Here is a 10034-nt window from a genome sequence, read left to right as displayed (position 1 = left end):
ATGAAAATTACGGGGTCACAACGCCATTTAATTTTTGTTACTGAAAAATAACGTGTTACTGGTCAACTAAATATTATACTGAAAATAACAGCTTTTTCTTATCTCCCTCTTGCGTTTACTGTTACCGATATTGTTCCGAAGGTGAGCTCAGCCAGGTTTCAGCTCTTCTCTTTTTCTCCGTTTGGAAGGATAGCCTTGTGACTCCTGTGGAATTTCTAGTTTTTTTTTTAATTGTCATTGTTACCTCGAGATAAAAACTCCGATGATAAAACCTTATTCGATACCATTTCTAGTTGTAAAGTAGCGTTTATAAGCAAAAGAAGTCTTTTTCAGTCTAACAAGCTCAGACACTTTGATGTGCCATGCGGCACTCGGCGGGAAGTTGATGTACACACAAGCGTATCGCAAAGTCTCTCCCAGAAGTAATGCTCATGAAATACAAAAGTATTTGGGTATCAGGAATGAGGATAATAATTACTATATTAATTTTCAATGCTTCCAAGAGTTATATGGACTTTTTTGCTTGATTAAATACTAAAACTGATTTTACATTTTTACCGCCAATTCATAAGCTTCACGCCAAGTAATGCGTGGCTCTTAGTACTCAAACAAATCCTAACTTCACTGCAGTTTATAATAATTAATCATATTTATTATTACGCAATCTGTGTGCCATTGGGCCCCATTATTATTATTATTATTATTATTATTATTATTATTATTATTATTATTATTATTATTATTATTATATTTCAGTACTACTGTCCGTGGTGGCGGTGGTGGAATGGTAGGAAAACTTCTTACGTAATGCATCAGAGATTCTACTTTTGAGCGAAGCAGTTTTGAATCAATTACTGGTGCAAAACTTTGCTGTCTGGCAATATTTCACTTTGCTCTTTCACCTTTTATATCGAAGAGAGTGTTTTTTTTTTTATCATCAAAAGCCTTAGCAAAGAACACTACACAGCATGTCAGCATTGTCAATCAGTCGAATCTGTGGGAAAACATGTATGCAACTGGGTGTTTACTGTCTCATATCCATCCGTCTTCATTTTCCCAGAGGCCGCTCCGTCTGCCCTTGATTGGTTCGTTAAGCCTATTCCTTAAATTTATAATTTAAATTCGTATGCATTTTCCGTTTTAAAAATTTCTATTTTTCTTCAATGGCGGCTTTCGTGTCATAGCTGCTTATCAATATTCTCTAGGCATTTTTTTTTTTTATGCTAGACCTACTGTAGCTACTGAATAATCAGGGAGCAGTTTGGTCAAAGTACTTCTTCCACTGTTATCATCATCATCATCATCATCATTAAGGTTTATTTTGGAAGTCCGCCTTTCAGACCACATGTGGCCCCGGTTGATTTGTTAGTTAATTCCTTAAACAACGTTCTCCTTTATCGTAACCGCTACTTTTGAATGTTTCTCATTCTTCTTGCATTTTGATTCGGTTAATTTCCGTACCCTTTTATGTACTGTTTTTTTTTTTTTTTTTTTTGCTGGCATTTCGATCAGAATCTTTCTATTTTTGCTTTATACTCGCGAATTTCAGTAGTTCTGTTCCTCACTGACTGGCCGTTTAAAAGACAGCACTAAGCTTATAGTTGTTCTCCGTGATCAGTTGTATCTTTTATTCTTGGCACTTCTTTGTATTTCTGGCTTGGTCTGTAACCTGTTTTTTGTGGACACTAGGAGAATAATACACTTTATCTCGTCTGACAAGACAAGTTCTCCTGTATTCTTGTTCAGCTTACGTACAGATTTCCGGCCTTAGGACCATTGTATTACGCGGTATCTGGCATAAACATTGCAGCACTTAACGGCTACATATACTTTATCATCTTATTTATTCCTTCTTTTCTACGCTGAACATTTAACGATGTTCAGATTACGTTTTTTGGTCTTCGATTTAATTACAGAAATCTTTTTTTGAAGTAATTTTTCAACCTTTTACCACGCATGTAGTCAGCGGTTCTTTATCTTTTATATATTTTACGATGTTACTCTTCTTCGTATTCTAAACATGAGCTATCATTATCTTTAGGGGCCTTTTTTTGCTTGTTCAGCGGCTGAAATATTTAAGTGTTTCTTCACCACACTATTTGAATTTAACGAATCGCTGGCATGCTGTTTTCTTCTGCTAAGTGTCTTTCTGGCTGTTTCGAAATAAGGATTGTCTCGGCGGGGGCGGGGTTGGGCTGGGGGCGATGGAAGTTGCTGGCTGTTAAGTAGTGCTAAAACAATCTAAGTAGTTACAGTTAACTTAATGATATTTGCCTTGTTGAGTGGTTATTATGGACAACACACTTCAATTGTCGCCTTGAACAACTGAAGTACAGAACAACTGAAGTACACTCAACATTCTTACCAGGCATGTTACCTCCTTGAAGGTTAAGTAGAAAACGTAGTTGTTGAGCAGTAAATTGAACGGCCTGAGGGCAAATGATTGACTCGGTAAGTATCGAGAGAATTTTATTGACGTCAAAGAAAAATTGTGCCGCATTCTTCTTCATTATCTTTATCTTCTTCTATGTTGGAATTTCTCTGCTTAGTTTGTTTTCTCCTATACTTTGACTGTATTTCCCATCTGTTTGCTAATGGCTCCCATGTTTCATTCAGTATTATTCATTCTTTTGTTCAATTAAAGCCTTTTCATATTTGGTTTTGTCGTTATCATACACATCGGCCTATTCCCCCTCCATGCAACTCTTCACATCTTCAATCGAGGCCTTTGTTTCGGACCTGATTTTTGTTATTGCTCCTCCGGTCCCTTCCCCCACCTCTCTCTCTGCTTTTATTTTCCCCTACTTCTTCAAAACAGGACGCACTGATGAAGAGATTTCGTCATTTTAAAAACTTTCAGCTGGTCACGTCCCAAATCTGCCATATCCTGTTCAGCTACTAGCTGTATTCGTTCGACGAGTCGATTATCCAGACATACTGACCCGTAAACCAGATTCTTCAAGCTCATTCATCAATGACTCCGGCATGATCCCGCTCGTACCAATAGTACTATTGTTCTCACTGCGCGCGCATGTTTTGGTTGTGCCTTCCTCAAAGTATGCACCTCCTTCTGTCAGTTTTAACACCAAAACCTATATATATTTTTTTTATTTACTAGCATATCTAAATGAAATCCCTCAGCAAGCGTCACGTTTAGTGTCTCCCAGTTAACTTAGTAATGTTAACTAAATGAAATCAAAGCAAAGAATAGCCTACATTGCGGTTTGATGTCAAACCATAAAATTCCGAATGATGTCTTTCAAGCAAGTGTGTGTCTAGGAATACCGTCGCGTAGTAAGGAAATGAGCTTCCGTTATCTTTATCTATCATCACATGATAATCTCTCTACTTCTCTTAATGTACGGAGAAATGTGGCACTTGTACCGATCGTCTCTTATGAGACATTTATACGATCACGAAGCTCGTGAAGTGGTTGGAACGCGGGTGTTTGTTGTAGAAATTAGGCCCACAAAAATTCTTGGGAAATTATAATCAAGAGCACACATGCACACACACGCACAAAGAGAGAGAGAGAGAGAGAGAGAGAGAGAGAGAGAGAGAGAGAGAGAGAGAGAGAGAGAGATGCTATTAACGTCCTGCTCTCTTTGGTTTAAGACAAGAAGTAGACACTCGTCTATTGCATGACATTCATATCACTCCCAGAATGAGGCGTTGTCTGCATTCCTGTGTTACATAGGAAGCAAGTTTATCATCAGTTCACTCTTTATTTACTATCAATGGCCAAGCTCCGATTGGTCAGTCTCTCTCTCTCTCTCTCTGGGAAGCAAGGTAATATTCAGAATCTTCTCTAGATCCTGGTAATATTAGTTCACACTATTTACTATCAGTAGACACGCTTCGATTGGTCAGGCTCTCTCTCTCTCTCTCTCTCTCTCTCTCTCTCTCTCTCTCTCTCTCTCTCTCTCTCAATCTCTCTCTCTCTCCAAAAACGGCCATGTACCAATTAAATTTCTGGTTTTACATGACTGTAGGTTACTGTGTATGTCGACGAGATCTTTTTGCTTCATTTCACTAACTTATCTTCTTTCCTCGATGTGATGCCGATGAAAGAGTTAAGAAAAAAAAAACGGACAACAACAAACAAACGTGTCTTTTGCAGGCATCCATACCTCCACACTTACATAAGGAATGTTATATTGTATTCACTATCATATTCACTATCACTAAGGCATAGACTCATAGGTTGTCAGATGAGGTGATCACTGAACTGCAATAAGTTATTTTATCTAAGTAATCTTTAGGAGCATATAACAATATCATTGCCACTATACATTATTTGTATTTGTATCGACATCTACGAAGTGTTTAAAGTCTTATTTCATGTCGTTATCAACTCCATTCTGACGAATCAGGGCAAAATATTGTTTTCAGACATTACTTGATAACTGGCAACCATACGCACTTGTAATAGCAGCATCTCGATCGCTTTTAGATAGGTGTATTTATATTCCATTCACGTACAAGAGTACTTATGTATGGATTCTGTGCGTTGTGTGTTGGACTTGCGTCATGAGCTGTGTACATATATATATATATATATATATATATATATATATATATATATATATATATATATATATATATATTATATATATATATATATATTTAGTTGTATTCTTCTCAATCACGAAGATAAAATATCACGATGCACTCCACAATGAAAATGAAGGAGAAACCAGAGGAAAAGGAAATAGAGTTCTTAATTTGTCCCAATAGTTTCGCCCTCCATCAGGCCTCTTCCGGAAGTTCCCCGGAAGAGGCCTGATGGAGGGCGAAACTGTTGGGACAAATTAAGAACCCTATTTCCTTTTCCTCTGGTTTCTCCTTCATTTTCATTGTGGAGTGCATCGTGAGATATATATATATATATATATATATATATATATATATATATATATATATATATATATATATATATATATATATATATATGTATCTGGGTGTAGTGTGTGCGAGTGTACTCCTCTCATTCCCAATGTAGGCCTATGAATCTGAGATTACGACCCATCAGTCTACTTAAGAGCATATATATATATATATATATATATATATATATATATATATATATATATATAGATAGATAGATAGATAGATAGATAGATAGATAGATAGATGGCTATAGATATAGATATGGCATCAGAATCAGAATCTAGCGTTCCCACATTGGGCAACACAGCTGATTGTGTACTCCTCTCTCGCTCACATGATAGGTCTACGAATCGCTTCCAGATTACGCTCACCAGTCCACGTACGAGCCACCTTTCTGTCAATAGGCATACCTATGTTTGGTGGGAGTTAAGGAGAAAGTCATCAAGATTTATTTATCATATCAATATTTGTTTATCAAATAGATAAATAAATAAACCATACGCCTTCTTCTTTCTTTTATTAGAGGGAGCTCTCAACCAGTCTTGTTCTCGTCTGACCTTGGTGCCCACGAAGTGTTTCCTTCAACATTTCCTTCAGTCGGAAATGAAATGCATGAGCAGAACTCTCTCTCTCTCTCTCTCTCTCTCTCTCTCTCTCTCTCTCTCTCTCTCTCTCTCTCTCTCTCTCTCTCTCCGGTAGACTATCTTGAACTTGGGCGCACAATACTAGCATCTTTGTTTTGTTGCAAAACTTTGTAAAACCTATAACTAAATTTAGTTATAATACACCAACAAATTAGTCCTAAGTTTTTCTAGTCGCTCCACATGCGTCGTTTTTCCTTATTTCTGCCCTTCTTGCAAATTGATAAACAATCTGGTCTCTCTCGGCTGTTTCGTCAGCTCTCGAAATTCGACGACACAATTGCAGTATCATGCTGCCTCGCCAGATTTGGTTGTCAACTGGATTTTGCTAGTAGACCAGGGAGCTGTTACAGTCAATCAGTCAATGAATCTATAGGTATATATGTATGTATGTATCTTTGTAAATATGTATGTATGTATGAATGCTTCTCTCGTGAGCTCTTTCAATAGTCGATACTCAAGCGTAAGAAACGATGTGCATGACACTTCAAATGTTGTATACAAGGAAGATGGTTAGTTTGTGAAAGAGAGCAGAATTCCACTCTCTTAAACGAAATAAATTATATATATATATATATATATATATATATATATATATATATATATATATATATATATATATATATATGAATTTAAGTACACAGACCCGTATCCTTGACTTTTAAAGGAGGTATGAAGAAAGGCAAGTCATCATTACGACAATTACTTCCTCCAAGTAAACAAATTCATTTCTTATGAACTGACATATCGCGTATCGCAAAGTGATCTGATCCAGTACAATCGAACCAGACTTCAACAGTGATAATACACCAGATCAGTTGCATTGCATATTTCAACTTAAAAAAGAAAAAAGATTCCGTTGTTTGACTCCCCAAATATAATGGCTCCCACGCTCTCGAGAGACTTTCGGTCAATCGGTTACTAAGACTTGTTTTGCCACGTCGTCGTGGTGTAATATCACTTTTACTTATTTGATAGAGTTGACTCAGAATTAAAGAAGACGAGTCACGCTAATCTGAGGAACAGCAGAGAGAGAGAGAGAGAGAGAGAGAGAGAGAGAGAGAGAGAGAGAGAGATAAGAAACAGGAAATTCGTCCGGAGTCTCGAACTAGTAAACGGAGGTGGTGGTGTACATATTTATTATTGTTGTCCACGTAGCTGCTCTAGACCTATGACGTCAAGGTGTACTTGCCTGTAGCAAAGGGGAACAATTCCTGTTTATTTTCCTCGTTGCCGTACTTTAAGGTAACCGGACTGTGTATGTTTGTACCTGTGTGTATGTGCGTGTAAACAGACATGTATATACTCAGAAAGCACACAGGATAATGATGTTTACGTATTAACGCACGCACAAACTGCTCACAGACATTGAAACAAGTCTCTTGTATATAAAAACGTATGATACGACTGATTTGACAAAGAACAGTTCTCTTATTTCAGACATGAAGTCAGGACCAGACATCCTGATAATTCTTCTTCTCAAAAAATTTTCCGAAGGCTAAAATGTATCATTACCATCGATAGTCATAGAAAGGAGCTAAAGAACAGAAGGAAGCAATGACATGTAAGACAGTAGACGAACGAACTTACGCACGAAATCAATTTATATGCTCAGACACGGAAAGACGAAAACAGTAGTAAAATATATATATATATATATATATATATATATATATATATATATATATATATATATATATATATATATATATATATATATATATTCTTACTGTTTTCGTCAGCTATCACTATATATCTCTCAAACGTATTGTAAGTAAAGCGCCATCTATCTGATCTTGCTATGAATAAAACATCAGTCTGACCTACTAACTTATTTGATGGTGTAAACATATTTATAGCTTAGCTTTCACAACCAGGGCTATTATGGAAGTCTAGAACGAATTACGATGAAATTCTATGTGCCATAAAAATGCTTAATCAGATGTAAATGGATGCATAGTTACTCATTACGAAATTATTTAGGAAATGAAGACAGTATTCACCGCGAGGTTCCAATTTCGTTATGGACGTGAGCCATCATCCTCATCTTTTCCTTATTCATCTCTCTTTTGTACATACATACATACATACATACATACATACATACATACATACATACATACATACATACATACATACATACATACACAAGGAAACAAGACTGAATTTGTCTAAACACGAAGCTCAAATCACTCATAAATCTCAAACTGGAGGAAAATTAGGCCTAATGATACCACAGTGAGCTGGGTCCGTGGTCCCTCCGCTCGCCTTCGTGGTTGTCTCCAAACGGTGTGACAATTTATCACACGAACTCCGGACATTATATTCCGTCTGACCGCCATTTATATTGTGGTCATCAATAAACCTGGGATCGATCGTACTGTGACTATTTCTTATTTCCTGCTACAGAGTCTCTCTCTCTCTCTCTCTCTCTCTCTCTCTCTCTCTCTCTCTCTCTGGTAGCTTGTTTACCGTGAATTCCATAGGTTTTTTTTTTCTTTTTGCCTTTAGAGGCGGTTTTTATCGCTTCGTCGGGAATTTTGTCACTTTCACCCCATTGCCCACGGTTTCGCCTTCTTCTTCTTCTTCTTCTTCTTCTTCTTCTTCTTCTTCTTCTTCTTTCCTTATGTGAACCCATTCTCTTGTATCAAACCAGAACCATATTTACTTGATTTCCAAGCTTCTGCAATGCCAGAATGTGTAGGCAAAAATAGAAGAAAGAAAGAAATACAGAAGTAAAACAGGATACAGAAGAAATGAATAAAAATCACGGATAATCAATAGCAGGTACAAAGTAGCGCAAACATGCAGTGACACGGTAGCTGGAAGAACGGGTCGGTATACGTGAAACCACGTCCCCGCTTGAGAATAAATGGCGTTAAAAAAATAATATATATATATATATATATATATATATATATATATATATATATATATATATATATATATATATATATTATATATATATATATATATATATATATATATATATATATATATATATATATATATATATATATATATATATATATATATATATATATATATATATATATATATGTGTGTATGTATTTGTATTCCTCCACTGAGGAATCCCAGAAGTAGTACCAGTGTTTTTGTTGATGCTGAAGTAGGGAACGCAAATTATTCTTCGTATTGGAGGTTTACTTAATCCTCCTTAATGCAAAAGGTTTCTAATTGGATAAGGCACTCAGGGTTAGTCTCGTAGTCTATAATTTCATGTTTATTTGTAAGGCATAGTTTATGCTAGTCTCAGTAGTACTATTTGATGGCACTTCCTTAGAGATGGCAGATAAGGTAACTTTACATGCAAGTCCTCGCCATCCCAATATACGAGCCTATTATGTTGATCTTCAGTCGTCAGTTTGTCTAGTATGGTCATACAGGCCTATCCAGTATGGCTACATAGGCCTACCAGGCTGGCCCTTTAGAGATCGGCTGCTTGAAGGGTGAAGTTTGTTTTTGAGAACAAGATGCTTCTCCTTCTTGGATTGGTAGTGCATGATGGCTTTTGCCCCTTTCGAGTTAGAGATGGAGGGTGTTTACGAGAAGTTGGGGGGGGGGGGGTGTTGGGACCCGGTGTTGGAGGTTGATAAACCGTTGTTAAAAATCTTATGAAAGAAGTGACTAAAAGTATGGAAGTTTTCTACACAGAGGTTTCACCTATGAATCTAAAGTTGCTGGATTTTGTGAAAGTCTTACGCTGTTTTACTTTTCCCTGAAGCTTCTCCTTTACAGGAGAAATTATATATATATATATATATATATATATATATATATATATATATATCTACTCTCTCTCTATGTATATATACATATATATACATATATATACATATATATATATATATATATATATATATATATATATATATATATATATATATATAGAGAGAGAGAGAGAGAGAGAGAGAGAGAGAGAGAGAGAGAGAGAGAGAGAGAGAGAGAGAGAGAGAGAGAGAGAGAGAACCTTTGTAAGTATATAACCATTTCCAAAAGCCCAGAAAACATGTTTAGTCATTTATTGTCTTTGACAATTGCAAGGTTACTTTACCGGGTGATACGTTTAAATCCAGTTTGAATACCCACGCCTACGCTCTTTTCAGGTAGCAGCTGTACCGGCAAGAGGTGACATTCTTAGCACCATGTGATGTCGACAGGCTGTGCTGTATTTACGAATTTTGTGAATTAACCTGGATAAGTCTTTGTTAAAATATTCCAAATGCCTCAAAACCTTAAGCAACAGTTTTGGTGAAACTTTAGCATTTCAAGTGTAATTAAGTAGAAAAGTAAATTTAGGGATTTCGTAACGGCTACATTTTAAGAACGGCTCTGCTTACATTCGCGTTGGTAGAGAGTTTAAAACGCCGCAGCACTCTGGCACTATTTATGCAGACTGTGCATCTATAGTTCTGCGAGCTATTCACCCCAAGGTTCATTGCCTCTGCTTGCAAGGCTAATCTTGACATGTGCAAGCTGTGC

The sequence above is a fragment of the Macrobrachium rosenbergii genome, chromosome 22 (genome assembly GCF_040412425.1).
Source record: "Macrobrachium rosenbergii isolate ZJJX-2024 chromosome 22, ASM4041242v1, whole genome shotgun sequence".
NCBI classification, from domain to species: Eukaryota; Metazoa; Arthropoda; class Malacostraca; order Decapoda; family Palaemonidae; genus Macrobrachium; species Macrobrachium rosenbergii.
The sequence above is the reverse complement of the archived record's forward strand: the minus strand, read 5'-3'. Positions refer to the sequence as shown.